Consider the following 18,587-nt stretch of genomic DNA (forward strand, 5'->3'; position numbering starts at 1 on the left):
AGCATGACAGCAGAACAGACAAGTATGATAACTGGTTGATCGATCAGGGTGACTTTGTTCCAAGCAGAATACAATGTGTGCACCTAGCTATACGGAAGATATATTTCAGGAATTTGAACTTTTTGAATGCTGGTGTAAAAAAGAGTGAAAGAATGTAATCAAAGTGTAATTTTACTCATCTCATTGGCATCCGGAATAAATCAAGGTTTGTTGTGGTCTGTATAATAGAAGCAAGTGATTGTATAATGAACTTTAATAAAACTGATCATTGGAAAATAGTCTCGCCAAATTTTTGCAAGGAAATATTTTTTAGTTGAAACAAATAATACTATGTGTTTACATAATTATTGGAGTAACTTTTTTGGGTGGCTATATTGGCACTTCATTCAGAATTTCAAAGCTTCGAAAGAAAAAAGGCATCATTTTGCATAGGCTGGTCTTGTAATAATTTTAGCAAATATATTGAAACATTTACTGAGACTCGTATACATCCCATTGTACATTGAATTTGGTTTTTTATCTGAAAAGAAACAAAAGAATTATTCTAAAAGTACTTTTTCCCTGCAGTTATTTACAACAATTATTATTTCAGAAGAAAAATTTGGAATAAGAAAGGTTGTCTGACTTCAGATAAATTCCTGATCTGTGTAATCTCAGCTTTTTTTCAGCGTGAAAAAATAAAGCAAAATAATTGTGATGGAGGAGTTTATTGACAAAATTCCTGACATACTCTTGTACGCATGTTCACAACATAGGTAGAAGTTATTGGTATCCATGAAAAGCAATCAATTAGGAAAAAAATTACATACATAAACACAGGGACTAAGCAGTTTATTGAAATATTATATTATTCACAGACAGGAATTTCTCCAGAATGTTTCTCTCAAGTATTAAAATCTTTATACACCTTTGTCTGGTTTTCTATATTCCAAATCTTTATGCATATATTTTGTTGAAAACCTGGTTGTTTCTGTTCTTTCCTTTGTACAAGAAAAATGTCAAAGAAAGTGTCACTTGCCTGCAGGATGAAAGCAGATATTATCAGTGCCTGTGCTGTATTGATGTTCTGAAAACCACACCGTACCTAATTTATAGATATTGAAGGGAAAGCACTGATATTTCAGACAAGCAAAATAATTTTGTATTGCAGAGTTTCACCATATTAAATTATGAAGATACTGGTGCTCATGTATTCAAGTTACTCAAACATTGACAGAGAAATTAAGCAAAGCTGTAACCAGACCCTGGATATTACGTTTCTTTCCTGAGTAGCTTATTTACTTGGGTTTGCAAGAAAAAATTTGAATTTTGACCTTTTTCTCCCACCCATTTAATTTTGTTCGTTGTGACTCCAGTGTAACTAAAAACACCATGTGATATGAGAGCAAACAATGCTGGACAGCTGCCTATGGTTCGTCAGGTCAGAATAAAGATAAAAAAATGCTAAGATTGTTTTAATTTTGCAAACTTGTTGATGATAATCAAGAGAATATGATAAATATCAGAGGGTATCTGTGCCAGAGATATAGGTCAAAGGTTATCAGTCAATTGCCGTAAATGAAAGGTCAAAGGTTATATGACTAGCGTTGTGTACAGAGGAAATCGGTGACACTGAAATGTTTTCAGCAGTATATCACATGTGACAAACAAGCTGTGTCATAAATATTTTGTAAAAGTTTTTTTATTCCCAATGTAAAATAACCTTGAGTATTTTAGAATTTTTGTGTTGTGTGTTTCTGTGGTTGCTTGTGTACTTGAAATGTCTGATGTTGCAAAATTAAACAATTTCCAGCCTGTGTCAAGACTCATGGATGAGATTATTTGTGTTCATGCACTCATGCAATACCCGGGTAGATCCTCCCATTATGACCAAGCACTTTCAACAACATGTGATAATAAGAGTAGAGATACCCAACCATTCAACAGTTTGGTGTTACAGTGGTATATAGGAAATCAGGGACTCTATCAAACTTACCAGTAATATTCAAGTATCAGTTATTGTCAAATAGATTTGAAATGCATGTTTATAAATAAGCCCAAACAACAGTGCCTTTTGGAACTCTGAGTTTTGTCTGCAAAGGTGAAATCCCAAGCATGTGAAAATCTCAACTGGAAACTATCACAAGAGTTTGTGGTGATTGATGGTGTTCATCTTTCATCATCAAAGGTGATATTGAGAGAAAGACATGTTGGAGAAGTAGATTGATCTAAACAATATTTTCAGTTGGCCCCTTGAATCATGCTGAGTACTCAAATTAAAACTAGTCTGCGGTTTCAATGCGTTTCATTGTGAAGTAAGTGTATACAATGCTCATCTACGGTATATCTGTAGCTTCAGCAACACAGCAGAACGGACCAGTATGAACCAGTCATAAACGGTTTGATCCGGTTCAGGGTGACTTTGTTCCAAGCAGAATACAATGCACAGTACAATAAATTACCCACAATTCTCTTTGATTTGTATCCATGAAGGTTACTTTTCTAAAAACGTCTTCAGTTCTGCATGTTAGCACTAATGTTAAGCATTAGAATAATTGTTAAATAATATCCAGTAAAAGTACGTTTAGAAATTTCAGCAAAAGTTTCAAAAGCAACCATTAAACAACCAAAAAAGTCACATTCTGTAGGTACTACAAATGCCATACTTTTTAGGCAGCAATTTATGATGAACTGAAGGGGTCATTCTCTGAGAAAACTTAGAATGCAAATTTCTTTTGTCATTTCCATTGGAAAAAATCAATATCCTTTTGTTTCAAAAAACAGGTGCAACTGGTCTCCCTACTTTTCATCACATTATTCTGTATGGCTGAAGACACAATCAGTGGAAAATTTTACAAAAATGCTATCTCCTCTCTCAATCTTGCATATTTTCCAAATCATTTAAAATGAGAATTGAGAAGAATGGTCTTCTTAAAAGTATGGTTTCAGAATTTTTACAACTAGTCTGTGAATTTGTCTACACATGGGAGACCAGGTAGACTTCTCGGGGAATCTCTGAGGATACAAATCGCTATGAATTATGGGAAATTTACAGTACTGTGCAATGTGTGCACCTAGCTATACGGAAGACATATTTCAGGCAGTTTGAACTTTTTGAATGCTGGTGTAAAAAGAGTGAAAGAATGTAATCAAAGTGTAATTTTACTTATCTCATTGACATGCGGAATAAATCAAGGTTTGTGTGGACTGTATAGGAGCAAGTGACTGTATAATGAACTTTAATAAAACTGACCAATATATAGTCTCGCCAAATTTTGCAAGGAAATGCTTTTTAGTTGAAACAAATAATTCTATGTGGTTATATAATTATTGGAGTAACTTTATTGGGTGGCTATATCGGCACTTCATTCAGAATTTCAAAGCTTCGAAAGAAAAAGGCATTTTGCATAGGCTGGTCTTGTAATAATTCTAGCAAATATATTGAAACATTTACTGAGACTCGTATACATCCCATTGCACACTGAATTTAGTTTTTTATCTGTAAAAAAACAAAAGAATTATTCTGAAAGTACTTTTTTTCCTGCAGTTATTTACAACAATTATTATTTCAGAAGAAAAAATTTGGAATAAGAAAGGTTGTCTGACTTCAGATAAAATTCCTGAGCTGTATAATCTCAGCTTTTTATCAGTGTGAAAAACAATAAACCCAAATAATTGTGATGGAGGAGTTTATTGACAAAATTCTGACAGACTCTTGTACGCATGTTCACAACATAGGTAGAAATGATTGGTATCCATGAAAAGCAATCAATTAGAAAAAATTTACATACATAAACACAGGGACAAAGCAGTTTATCAAAATATTATATTATTTACAGACAGGAATTTCTCCAGAATGTTTCTCTCCAAGTATTAAAATCTTTATACACCTTTGTCTGGTTTTCTATATTCCAAACCTTTATGCATATAATTTTGTTGGAAACCTGGTTGTTTCTGTTCTTTCCTTTGTACAAGAAAAATGTCAAAGAAAGTGTCACTTGCCTGCAGGATGAAAGCAGATATTATCAGTGCCTGTGCTGTATTGATGTTCTGAAAATCACACCGTACCTAATTTATAGCTATTGGAGGGAAGCCACTGATATTTGAGACAAGCAAAATAATTTTGTATTGCAGAGTTTCACCATATTATTATGAAGACACTGGTGCTCATGTATTCAAGTTACTCAAATATTGACAGAAATTAAGCAAAGCTATAACCAAACCCTGGATATTTTGTTTCTTTCCTGAGTAGCTTAATTACTTGGGTTTGCAAGAAAGAGTTTTAATTCTGACCTTTCTTTCCCACCCAGTTCATTTTGTTCATTGTGACTCCAATGTAACTAAAAACACGACGTCATATGAGAGCAAACAATGCTGGACAGCTGCCTGTGGTTCATCAGGTCAGAATGAAGATTAAAAAATGCTCAGATTGTTTAAACTTTGCAAACTTATTGAGATAATCAAGAGAGTATGATAAATATCAGAGGGTATCTGTACCGGAGATATAGGTCAAAGGTTATCAGTTAAGTGCCATAAATGAAAGGTCAAAGGTTATATGCCAAGGGTTATGTACAAAGGAAATCAGTGACACTGAAATGTTTTCAGCAGTATATCACATGTGACAAACAAGCTGTGTCATAAATATTTTGTAAAGGTTGTTTTATTCCCAATGTAAAATATCCTTGAGTATTTTAAAAATTATTTGTGTCGTGTGTTTCTGTGGTTGCTTGTGTACCTTTTAATGTCTGATGTTGCAAAATTAAACAATTTCCAGCCTGTGTCAAGACTCATGGATGAGATTATTTGTGTTCACGCACTCATGCAATACCAGGGTAGATCCTCCCATTATGACCAGGCACTTTCAAGAAATGTGATAATAAGAGTAGAGATACCCAACTATTCAACAGTTTGGTGTTACAGTGGTTTATAGGAAATCAGGGACTCTACCAAACTTACCAGTAATATTCTAGCATCAGTTATTGTCAAGTAGATTTGAAATGCATGTTCATTGATAAGCCCAAACAACAGTGCCTTTTGAAACTCTGAGTTATGTCTGCCAATGTAAAGTACCAAGCATGATAATTTCTCAACTGGAAACTGTCACAAGAGTTTGTTGCGTTTTTTATTTTCAACTTTCACACTCAAAGGTGATATTGTGAGATGGACATAAAGGAGGAGTACATTGATCTGAACAATATTTTCAGTTGGCCCCTTGAATTATGCTGAGTACTCAAAATATAACTAGTCTCCTGTCTTAATGTGTTCATTGTGAAATAATTGTATGCAATGCCCATCTACGGTATATCTGTAGCTTCAGCATGACAGCAGAACAGACAAGTATGATAACTGGTTTGATCGATCAGGGTGACTTTGTTCCAAGCAGAATACAATGTGTGCACCTAGCTATACGGAAGATATATTTCAGGGAATTTGAACTTTTTGAATGCTGGTGTAAAAAAGAGTGAAAGAATGTAATCAAAGTGTAATTTTACTCATCTCATTGGCATCCGGAATAAATCAAGGTTTGTTGTGGACTGTATAATAGAAGCAAGTGATTGTATAATGAACTTTAATAAACTGATCATTGGAAAATAGTCTCGCCAAATTTTTGCAAGGAAATATTTTTTAGTTGAAACAAATAATACTATGTGTTTACATAATTATTGGAGTAACTTTTTTGGGTGGCTATATTGGCACTTCATTCAGAATTTCAAAGCTTCGAAAGAAAAAAGGCATCATTTTGCATAGGCTGGTCTTGTAATAATTTTAGCAAATATATTGAAACATTTACTGAGACTCGTATACATCCCATTGTACATTGAATTTGGTTTTTTATCTGAAAAGAAACAAAAGAATTATTCTAAAAGTACTTTTTCCCTGCAGTTATTTACAACAATTATTATTTCAGAAGAAAAATTTGGAATAAGAAAGGTTGTCTGACTTCAGATAAAATTCCTGATCTGTGTAATCTCAGCTTTTTTTCAGCGTGAAAAAATAAAGCAAAATAATTGTGATGGAGGAGTTTATTGACAAAATTCCTGACATACTCTTGTACGCATGTTCACAACATAGGTAGAAGTTATTGGTATCCATGAAAAGCAATCAATTAGGAAAAAAATTACATACATAAACACAGGGACTAAGCAGTTTATTGAAATATTATATTATTCACAGACAGGAATTTCTCCAGAATGTTCTCTCCAAGTATTAAAATCTTTATACACCTTTGTCTGGTTTTCTATATTCCAAATCTTTATGCATATAATTTTGTTGAAAACCTGGTTGTTTCTGTTCTTTCCTTTGTACAAGAAAAATGTCAAAGAAAGTGTCACTTGCCTGCAGGATGAAAGCAGATATTATCAGTGCCTGTGCTGTATTGATGTTCTGAAAACCACACCGTACCTAATTTATAGATATTGAAGGGAAAGCACTGATATTTCAGACAAGCAAATAATTTTGTATTGCAGAGTTTCACCATATTAAATTATGAAGATACTGGTGCTCATGTATTCAAGTTACTCAAACATTGACAGAGAAATTAAGCAAAGCTGTAACCAGACCCTGGATATTACGTTTCTTTCCTGAGTAGCTTATTTACTTGGGTTTGCAAGAAAAAATTTGAATTTGACCTTTTTCTCCCACCCATTTAATTTTGTTCGTTGTGACTCCAGTGTAACTAAAAACACCATGTGATATGAGAGCAAACAATGCTGGACAGCTGCCTATGGTTCGTCAGGTCAGAATAAAGATAAAAAAATGCTAAGATTGTTTTAATTTTGCAAACTTGTTGATGATAATCAAGAGAATATGATAAATATCAGAGGGTATCTGTGCCAGAGATATAGGTCAAAGGTTATCAGTCAATTGCCGTAAATGAAAGGTCAAAGGTTATATGACTAGCGTTGTGTACAGAGGAAATCGGTGACACTGAAATGTTTTCAGCAGTATATCACATGTGACAAACAAGCTGTGTCATAAATATTTTGTAAAAGTTTTTTTATTCCCAATGTAAAATAACCTTGAGTATTTTAAGAATTTTTTGTGTTGTGTGTTTCTGTGGTTGCTTGTGTACCTTGAAATGTCTGATGTTGCAAAATTAAACAATTTCCAGCCTGTGTCAAGACTCATGGATGAGATTATTTGTGTTCATGCACTCATGCAATACCCGGGTAGATCCTCCCATTATGACCAAGCACTTTCAACAACATGTGATAATAAGAGTAGAGATACCCAACCATTCAACAGTTTGGTGTTACAGTGGTATATAGGAAATCAGGGACTCTATCAAACTTACCAGTAATATTCAAGTATCAGTTATTGTCAAATAGATTTGAAATGCATGTTTATAAATAAGCCCAAACAACAGTGCCTTTTGGAACTCTGAGTTTTGTCTGCAAAGGTGAATCCCAAGCATGTGAAAATCTCAACTGGAAACTATCACAGAGTTTGTGGTGATTGATGGTGTTCATCTTTCATCATCAAAGGTGATATTGAGAGAAAGACATGTTGGAGAAGTAGATTGATCTAAACAATATTTTCAGTTGGCCCCTTGAATCATGCTGAGTACTCAAATTAAACTAGTCTGCGGTTTCAATGCGTTTCATTGTGAAGTAAGTGTATACAATGCTCATCTACGGTATATCTGTAGCTTCAGCAACACAGCAGAACGGACCAGTATGAACCAGTCATAAACGGTTTGATCCGGTTCAGGTGACTTTGTTCCAAGCAGAATACAATGCACAGTACAATAAATTACCCACAATTCTCTTTGATTTGTATCCATGAAGGTTACTTTTCTAAAAACGTCTTCAGTTCTGCATGTTAGCACTAATGTTAAGCATTAGAATAATTGTTAAATAATATCCAGTAAAAGTACGTTTAGAAATTTCAGCAAAAGTTTCAAAAGAACCATAAACAACCATAAAAGTCACATTCTGTAGGTACTACAAATGCCATACTTTTAAGGCAGCAAGTTATGACGAACTGAAGGGGTCATTCTCTGAGAAAACTTAGAATGCAAATTTCTTTTGTCATTTCCATTGGAAAAAATCAATATCCTTTTGTTTCAAAAAACAGGTGCAACTGGTCTCCCTACTTTTCATCACATTATTCTGTATGGCTGAAGACACAATCAGTGGAAAATTTTACAAAAATGCTATCTCCTCTCTCAATCTTGCATAATCTTCCAAATCATTTAAATGAGAATTGAGAAGAATGGTCTTCTTAAAAGTATGGTTTCAGAATTTTTACAACTAGTCTGTGAATTTGTCTACACATGGGAGACCAGGTAGACTTCTCTGGGGAATCTCTGAGGATACAAATCGCTATGAATTATGGGAAATTTACAGTACTGTGCAATGTGTGCACCTAGCTATACGGAAGACATATTTCAGGCAGTTTGAACTTTTGAATGCTGGTGTAAAAAGAGTGAAAGAATGTAATCAAAGTGTAATTTTACTTATCTCATTGACATGCGGAATAAATCAAGGTTTGTGTGGACTGTATAGGAGCAAGTGACTGTATAATGAACTTTAATAAAACTGACCAAATATAGTCTCGCCAAATTTTGCAAGGAAATTTTTAGTTGAAACAAATAATTCTATGTGTTTATATAATTATTGGAGTAACTTTATTGGGTGGCTATATCGGCACTTCATTCAGAATTTCAAGCTTCGAAAGAAAAAGGCATTTTGCATAGGCTGGTCTTGTAATAATTCTAGCAAATATATTGAAACATTTACTGAGACTCGTATACATCCCATTGCACACTGAATTTAGTTTTTTATCTGAAAAGAAACAAAAGAATTATTCTGAAAGTACTTTTTTCCTGCAGTTATTTACAACAATTATTATTTCAGAAGAAAAAATTGGAATAAGAAAGGTTGTCTGACTTCAGATAAAATTCCTGAGCTGTATAATCTCAGCTTTTTATCAGTGTGAAAAACAATAAACCCAAATAATTGTGATGGAGGAGTTTATTGACAAAATTCCTGACAGACTCTTGTACGCATGTTCACAACACAGGTAGAAGTGATTGGTATCCATGAAAAGCAATCAATTAGAAAAAAATTTACATACATAAACACAGGGACAAAGCAGTTTATCAAAATATTATATTATTTACAGACAGGAATTTCTCCAGAATGTTTCTCTCCAAGTATTAAAATCTTTATACACCTTTGTCTGGTTTTCTATATTCCAAACCTTTATGCATATAATTTTGTTGGAAACCTGGTTGTTTCTGTTCTTTCCTTTGTACAAGAAAAATGTCAAAGAAAGTGTCACTTGCCTGCAGGATGAAAGCAGATATTATCAGTGCCTGTGCTGTATTGATGTTCTGAAAATCACACCGTACCTAATTTATAGCTATTGGAGGGAAGCCACTGATATTTGAGACAAGCAAAATAATTTTGTATTGCAGAGTTTCACCATATTATTATGAAGACACTGGTGCTCATGTATTCAAGTTACTCAAACATTGACAGAGAAATTAAGCAAAGCTATAACCAGACCCTGGATATTTTGTTTCTTTTCTGAGTAGCTTATTTACTTGGGTTTGCAAGAAAGAGTTTGAATTCTGACCTTTCTTTCCCACCCAGTTCATTTTGTTCATTGTGACTCCAATGTAACTAAAACCACCATGTGATATGAGAGCAAACAATGCTGGACAGCTGCCCTGTGGTTCGTCAGGTCAGAATAAAGATAAAAAAATGCTCAGATTGTTTAAATTTTGCGAACTTATTGAGATAATCAAGAGAATATGATAAATATCAGAGGGTATCTGTACCAGAGATATAGGTCAAAGGTTATCAGTTTAGTGCCATAAATGAAAGGTCAAAGGTTATATGCCAAGGGTTATGTACAAAGGAAATCAGTGACACTGAAATGTTTTCAGCAGTATATCACATATGACAAACAAGCTGTGTCATAAATATTTTGTAAAGGTTGTTTTATTCCCAATGTAAAATATCCTTGAGTATTTTAAAATTATTTGTGTCGTGTGTTTCTGTGGTTGCTTGTGTACCTTTTAATGTCTGATGTTGCAAAATTAAACAATTCCAGCCTGTGTCAAGACTCATGGATGAGATTATTTGTGTTCACGCACTCATGCAATACCAGGGTAGATCCTCCCATTATGACCAGGCACTTTCAAGAACATGTGATAATAAGAGTAGAGATACCCAACTATTCAACAGTTTGGTGTTACAGTGGTTTATAGGAAATCAGGGACTCTACCAAACTTACCAGTAATATTCTAGCATCAGTTATTGTCAAGTAGATTTGAAATGCATGTTCATTGATAAGCCCAAACAACAGTGCCTTTTGAAACTCTGAGTTATGTCTGCCAATGTAAAGTACCAAGCATGATAATTTCTCAACTGGAAACTGTCACAAGAGTTTGTTTGCGTTTTTTATTTTCAACTTTCACACTCAAAGGTGATATTGTGAGATGGACATAAAGGAGGAGTACATTGATCTGAACAATATTTTCAGTTGGCCCCTTGAATTATGCTGAGTACTCAAAATATAACTAGTCTCCTGTCTTAATGTGTTCATTGTGAAATAATTGTATGCAATGCCCATCTACGGTATATCTGTAGCTTCAGCATGACAGCAGAACAGACAAGTATGATAACTGGTTTGATCGATCAGGGTGACTTTGTTCCAAGCAGAATACAATGTGTGCACCTAGCTATACGGAAGATATATTCAGGGAATTTGAACTTTTTGAATGCTGGGTGTAAAAAAGAGTGAAAGAATGTAATCAAAGTGTAATTTTACTCATCTCATTGGCATCCGGAATAAATCAAGGTTGTTGTGGACTGTATAATAGAAGCAAGTGATTGTATAATGAACTTTAATAAAACTGATCATTGGAAAATAGTCTCGCCAAATTTTTGCAAGGAAATATTTTTTAGTTGAAACAAATAATACTATGTGTTTACATAATTATTGGAGTAACTTTTTTGGGTGGCTATATTGGCACTTCATTCAGAATTTCAAAGCTTCGAAAGAAAAAAGGCATCATTTTGCATAGGCTGGTCTTGTAATAATTTTAGCAAATATATTGAAACATTTACTGAGACTCGTATACATCCCATTGTACATTGAATTTGGTTTTTTATCTGAAAAGAAACAAAAGAATTATTCTAAAAGTACTTTTTCCCTGCAGTTATTTACAACAATTATTATTTCAGAAGAAAAATTTGGAATAAGAAAGGTTGTCTGACTTCAGATAAAATTCCTGATCTGTGTAATCTCAGCTTTTTTTTCAGCGTGAAAAAATAAAGCAAAATAATTGTGATGGAGGAGTTTATTGACAAAATTCCTGACATACTCTTGTACGCATGTTCACAACATAGGTAGAAGTTATTGGTATCCATGAAAAGCAATCAATTAGGAAAAAAATTACATACATAAACACAGGGACTAAGCAGTTTATTGAAATATTATATTATTCACAGACAGGAATTTCTCCAGAATGTTTCTCTCCAAGTATTAAAATCTTTATACACCTTTGTCTGGTTTTCTATATTCCAAATCTTTATGCATATAATTTTGTTGAAAACCTGGTTGTTTCTGTTCTTTCCTTTGTACAAGAAAAATGTCAAAGAAAGTGTCACTTGCCTGCAGGATGAAAGCAGATATTATCAGTGCCTGTGCTGTATTGATGTTCTGAAACCACACCGTACCTAATTTATAGATATTGAAGGGAAAGCACTGATATTTCAGACAAGCAAAATAATTTTGTATTGCAGAGTTTCACCATATTAAATTATGAAGATACTGGTGCTCATGTATTCAAGTTACTCAAACATTGACAGAGAAATTAAGCAAAGCTGTAACCAGACCCTGGATATTACGTTTCTTTCCTGAGTAGCTTATTTACTTGGGTTTGCAAGAAAAAATTTGAATTTTGACCTTTTTCTCCCACCCATTTAATTTTGTTCGTTGTGACTCCAGTGTAACTAAAAACACCATGTGATATGAGAGCAAACAATGCTGGACAGCTGCCTATGGTTCGTCAGGTCAGAATAAAGATAAAAAAATGCTAAGATTGTTTTAATTTTGCAAACTTGTTGATGATAATCAAGAGAATATGATAAATATCAGAGGGTATCTGTGCCAGAGATATAGGTCAAAGGTTATCAGTCAATTGCCGTAAATGAAAGGTCAAAGGTTATATGACTAGCGTTGTGTACAGAGGAAATCGGTGACACTGAAATTTTTCAGCAGTATATCACATGTGACAAACAAGCTGTGTCATAAATATTTTGTAAAAGTTTTTTTATTCCCAATGTAAAATAACCTTGAGTATTTTAAGAATTTTTTGTGTTGTGTGTTTCTGTGGTTGCTTGTGTACCTTGAAATGTCTGATGTTGCAAATTAAACAATTTCCAGCCTGTGTCAAGACTCATGGATGAGATTATTTGTGTTCATGCACTCATGCAATACCCGGGTAGATCCTCCCATTATGACCAAGCACTTTCAACAACATGTGATAATAAGAGTAGAGATACCCAACCATTCAACAGTTTGGTGTTACAGTGGTATATAGGAAATCAGGGACTCTATCAAACTTACCAGTAATATTCAAGTATCAGTTATTGTCAAATAGATTTGAAATGCATGTTTATAAATAAGCCCAAACAACAGTGCCTTTTGGAACTCTGAGTTTTGTCTGCAAAGGTGAAATCCCAAGCATGTGAAAATCTCAACTGGAAACTATCACAAGAGTTTGTGGTGATTGATGGTGTTCATCTTTCATCATCAAAGGTGATATTGAGAGAAAGACATGTTGGAGAAGTAGATTGATCTAAACAATATTTTCAGTTGGCCCCTTGAATCATGCTGAGTACTCAAATTAAAACTAGTCTGCGGTTTCAATGCGTTTCATTGTGAAGTAAGTGTATACAATGCTCATCTACGGTATATCTGTAGCTTCAGCAACACAGCAGAACGGACCAGTATGAACCAGTCATAAACGGTTTGATCCGGTTCAGGGTGACTTTGTTCCAAGCAGAATACAATGCACAGTACAATAAATTACCCACAATTCTCTTTGATTTGTATCCATGAAGGTTACTTTTCTAAAAACGTCTTCAGTTCTGCATGTTAGCACTAATGTTAAGCATTAGAATAATTGTTAAATAATATCCAGTAAAAGTACGTTTAGAAATTCAGCAAAAGTTTCAAAAGAACCATTAAACAACCATAAAAGTCACATTCTGTAGGTACTACAAATGCCATACTTTTAAGGCAGCAAGTTATGACGAACTGAAGGGGTCATTCTCTGAGAAAACTTAGAATGCAAATTTCTTTTGTCATTTCCATTGGAAAAAATCAATATCCTTTTGTTTCAAAAAACAGGTGCAACTGGTCTCCCTACTTTTCATCACATTATTCTGTATGGCTGAAGACACAATCAGTGGAAAATTTTACAAAAATGCTATCTCCTCTCTCAATCTTGCATAATCTTCCAAATCATTTAAAATGAGAATTGAGAAGAATGGTCTTCTTAAAAGTATGGTTTCAGAATTTTTACAACTAGTCTGTGAATTTGTCTACACATGGGAGACCAGGTAGACTTCTCTGGGGAATCTCTGAGGATACAAATCGCTATGAATTATGGGAAATTTACAGTACTGTGCAATGTGTGCACCTAGCTATACGGAAGACATATTTCAGGCAGTTTGAACTTTTTGAATGCTGGTGTAAAAAGAGTGAAAGAATGTAATCAAAGTGTAATTTTACTTATCTCATTGACATGCGGAATAAATCAAGGTTTGTGTGGACTGTATAGGAGCAAGTGACTGTATAATGAACTTTAATAAAACTGACCAATATATAGTCTCGCCAAATTTTGCAAGGAAATGCTTTTTAGTTGAAACAAATAATTCTATGTGTTTATATAATTATTGGAGTAACTTTATTGGGTGGCTATATCGGCACTTCATTCAGAATTTCAAAGCTTCGAAAGAAAAAGGCATTTTGCATAGGCTGGTCTTGTAATAATTCTAGCAAATATATTGAAACATTTACTGAGACTCGTATACATCCCATTGCACACTGAATTTAGTTTTTTATCTGTAAAAAAACAAAAGAATTATTCTGAAAGTACTTTTTTTCCTGCAGTTATTTACAACAATTATTATTTCAGAAGAAAAAATTTGGAATAAGAAAGGTTGTCTGACTTCAGATAAAATTCCTGAGCTGTATAATCTCAGCTTTTTATCAGTGTGAAAAACAATAAACCCAAATAATTGTGATGGAGGAGTTTATTGACAAAATTCCTGACAGACTCTTGTACGCATGTTCACAACATAGGTAGAAATGATTGGTATCCATGAAAAGCAATCAATTAGAAAAAAATTTACATACATAAACACAGGGACAAAGCAGTTTATCAAAATATTATATTATTTACAGACAGGAATTTCTCCAGAATGTTTCTCTCCAAGTATTAAAATCTTTATACACCTTTGTCTGGTTTTCTATATTCCAACCTTTATGCATATATTTTGTTGGAAACCTGGTTGTTTCTGTTCTTTCCTTTGTACAAGAAAAATGTCAAAGAAAGTGTCACTTGCCTGCAGGATGAAAGCAGATATTATCAGTGCCTGTGCTGTATTGATGTTCTGAAAATCACACCGTACCTAATTTATAGCTATTGGAGGGAAGCCACTGATATTTGAGACAAGCAAAATAATTTTGTATTGCAGAGTTTCACCATATTATTATGAAGACACTGGTGCTCATGTATTCAAGTTACTCAAACATTGACAGAGAAATTAAGCAAAGCTATAACCAGACCCTGGATATTTTGTTTCTTTTCTGAGTAGCTTATTTACTTGGGTTTGCAAGAAAGAGTTTGAATTCTGACCTTTCTTTCCCACCCAGTTCATTTTGTTCATTGTGACTCCAATGTAACTAAAACCACCATGTGATATGAGAGCAAACAATGCTGGACAGCTGCCCTGTGGTTCGTCAGGTCAGAATAAAGATAAAAAATGCTCAGATTGTTTAAATTTTGCGAACTTATTGAGATAATCAAGAGAATATGATAAATATCAGAGGGTATCTGTACCAGAGATATAGGTCAAAGGTTATCAGTTTAGTGCCATAAATGAAAGGTCAAAGGTTATATGCCAAGGGTTATGTACAAAGGAAATCAGTGACACTGAAATGTTTTCAGCAGTATATCACATATGACAAACAAGCTGTGTCATAAATATTTTGTAAAGGTTGTTTTATTCCCAATGTAAAATATCCTTGAGTATTTTAAAAATTATTTGTGTCGTGTGTTTCTGTGGTTGCTTGTGTACCTTTTAATGTCTGATGTTGCAAAATTAAACAATTTCCAGCCTGTGTCAAGACTCATGGATGAGATTATTTGTGTTCACGCACTCATGCAATACCAGGGTAGATCCTCCCATTATGACCAGGCACTTTCAAGAACATGTGATAATAAGAGTAGAGATACCCAACTATTCAACAGTTTGGTGTTACAGTGGTTTATAGGAAATCAGGGACTCTACCAAACTTACCAGTAATATTCTAGCATCAGTTATTGTCAAGTAGATTTGAAATGCATGTTCATTGATAAGCCCAAACAACAGTGCCTTTTGAAACTCTGAGTTATGTCTGCCAATGTAAAGTACCAAGCATGATAATTTCTCAACTGGAAACTGTCACAAGAGTTTGTTGCGTTTTTTTATTTTCAACTTTCACACTCAAAGGTGATATTGTGAGATGGACATAAAGGAGGAGTACATTGATCTGAACAATATTTTCAGTTGGCCCCTTGAATTATGCTGAGTACTCAAAATATAACTAGTCTCCTGTCTTAATGTGTTTCATTGTGAAATAATTGTATGCAATGCCCATCTACGGTATATCTGTAGCTTCAGCATGACAGCAGAACAGACAAGTATGATAACTGGTTTGATCGATCAGGGTGACTTTGTTCCAAGCAGAATACAATGTGTGCACCTAGCTATACGGAAGATATATTTCAGGGAATTTGAACTTTTGAATGCTGGTGTAAAAAAGAGTGAAAGAATGTAATCAAAGTGTAATTTTACTCATCTCATTGGCATCCGGAATAAATCAAGGTTTGTTGTGGACTGTATAATAGAAGCAAGTGATTGTATAATGAACTTTAATAAAACTGATCATTGGAAAATAGTCTCGCCAAATTTTTGCAAGGAAATATTTTTTAGTTGAAACAAATAATACTATGTGTTTACATAATTATTGGAGTAACTTTTTTGGGTGGCTATATTGGCACTTCATTCAGAATTTCAAAGCTTCGAAAGAAAAAAGGCATCATTTTGCATAGGCTGGTCTTGTAATAATTTTAGCAAATATATTGAAACATTTACTGAGACTCGTATACATCCCATTGTACATTGAATTTGGTTTTTTATCTGAAAAGAAACAAAAGAATTATTCTAAAAGTACTTTTTCCCTGCAGTTATTTACAACAATTATTATTTCAGAAGAAAAATTTGGAATAAGAAAGGTTGTCTGACTTCAGATAAAATTCCTGATCTGTGTAATCTCAGCTTTTTTTCAGCGTGAAAAAATAAAGCAAAATAATTGTGATGGAGGAGTTTATTGACAAAATTCCTGACATACTCTTGTACGCATGTTCACAACATAGGTAGAAGTTATTGGTATCCATGAAAAGCAATCAATTAGGAAAAAAATTACATACATAAACACAGGGACTAAGCAGTTTATTGAAATATTATATTATTCACAGACAGGAATTTCTCCAGAATGTTTCTCTCCAAGTATTAAAATCTTTATACACCTTTGTCTGGTTTTCTATATTCCAAATCTTTATGCATATAATTTTGTTGAAAACCTGGTTGTTTCTGTTCTTTCCTTTGTACAAGAAAAATGTCAAAGAAAGTGTCACTTGCCTGCAGGATGAAAGCAGATATTATCAGTGCCTGTGCTGTATTGATGTTCTGAAACCACACCGTACCTAATTTATAGATATTGAAGGGAAAGCACTGATATTTCAGACAAGCAAAATAATTTTGTATTGCAGAGTTTCACCATATTAAATTATGAAGATACTGGTGCTCATGTATTCAAGTTACTCAAACATTGACAGAGAAATTAAGCAAAGCTGTAACCAGACCCTGGATATTACGTTTCTTTCCTGAGTAGCTTATTTACTTGGGTTTGCAAGAAAAAATTTGAATTTTGACCTTTTTCTCCCACCCATTTAATTTTGTTCGTTGTGACTCCAGTGTAACTAAAAACACCATGTGATATGAGAGCAAACAATGCTGGACAGCTGCCTATGGTTCGTCAGGTCAGAATAAAGATAAAAAAATGCTAAGATTGTTTTAATTTTGCAAACTTGTTGATGATAATCAAGAGAATATGATAATATCAGAGGGTATCTGTGCCAGAGATATAGGTCAAAGGTTATCAGTCAATTGCCGTAAATGAAAGGTCAAAGGTTATATGACTAGCGTTGTGTACAGAGGAAATCGGTGACACTGAAATGTTTTCAGCAGTATATCACATGTGACAAACAAGCTGTGTCATAAATATTTTGTAAAAGTTTTTTTATTCCCAATGTAAATAACCTTGAGTATTTTAAGAATTTTTTGTGTTGTGTGTTTCTGTGGTTGCTTGTGTACCTTGAAATGTCTGATGTTGCAAAATTAAACAATTTCCAGCCTGTGTCAAGACTCATGGATGAGATTATTTGTGTTCATGCACTCATGCAATACCCGGGTAGATCCTCCCATTATGACCAAGCACTTTCAACAACATGTGATAATAAGAGTAGAGATACCCAACCATTCAACAGTTTGGTGTTACAGTGGTATATAGGAAATCAGGGACTCTATCAAACTTACCAGTAATATTCAAGTATCAGTTATTGTCAAATAGATTTGAAATGCATGTTTATAAATAAGCCCAAACAACAGTGCCTTTTGGAACTCTGAGTTTTGTCTGCAAAGGTGAAATCCCAAGCATGTGAAAATCTCAACTGGAAACTATCACAAGAGTTTGTGGTGATTGATGGTGTTCATCTTTCATCATCAAAGGTGATATTGAGAGAAAGACATGTTGGAGAAGTAGATTGATCTAAACAATATTTTCAGTTGGCCCCTTGAATCATGCTGAGTACTCAAATTAAAACTAGTCTGCGGTTTCAATGCGTTTCATTGTGAAGTAAGTGTATACAATGCTCATCTACGGTATATCTGTAGCTTCAGCAACACAGCAGAACGGACCAGTATGAACCAGTCATAAACGGTTTGATCCGGTTCAGGGTGACTTTGTTCCAAGCAGAATACAATGCACAGTACAATAAATTACCCACAATTCTCTTTGATTTGTATCCATGAAGGTTACTTTTCTAAAAACGTCTTCAGTTCTGCATGTTAGCACTAATGTTAAGCATTAGAATAATTGTTAAATAATATCCAGTAAAAGTACGTTTAGAAATTTCAGCAAAAGTTTCAAAGAACCATTAAACAACCATAAAAGTCACATTCTGTAGGTACTACAAATGCCATACTTTTAAGGCAGCAAGTTATGACGAACTGAAGGGTCATTCTCTGAGAAAACTT

General features: G+C 33.9%; 1 long non-coding RNA gene across 1 annotated transcript; it reads left to right on the forward strand.

The window, feature by feature from the left end:
• The first annotated feature begins 967 nt into the window (after window positions 1-967).
• LOC139148882 (uncharacterized) lies at window positions 968-4,677 on the forward strand. The gene is made up of 2 exons (XR_011556029.1): window positions 968-1,529; window positions 4,488-4,677. It is a non-coding gene; the product is annotated as an uncharacterized lncRNA (long non-coding RNA).
• The last annotated feature ends 13,910 nt before the right edge of the window (window positions 4,678-18,587 follow it).

This window comes from Ptychodera flava, chromosome 2, assembly GCF_041260155.1.
Source record: "Ptychodera flava strain L36383 chromosome 2, AS_Pfla_20210202, whole genome shotgun sequence".
Classification (NCBI taxonomy): domain Eukaryota; kingdom Metazoa; phylum Hemichordata; class Enteropneusta; family Ptychoderidae; genus Ptychodera; species Ptychodera flava.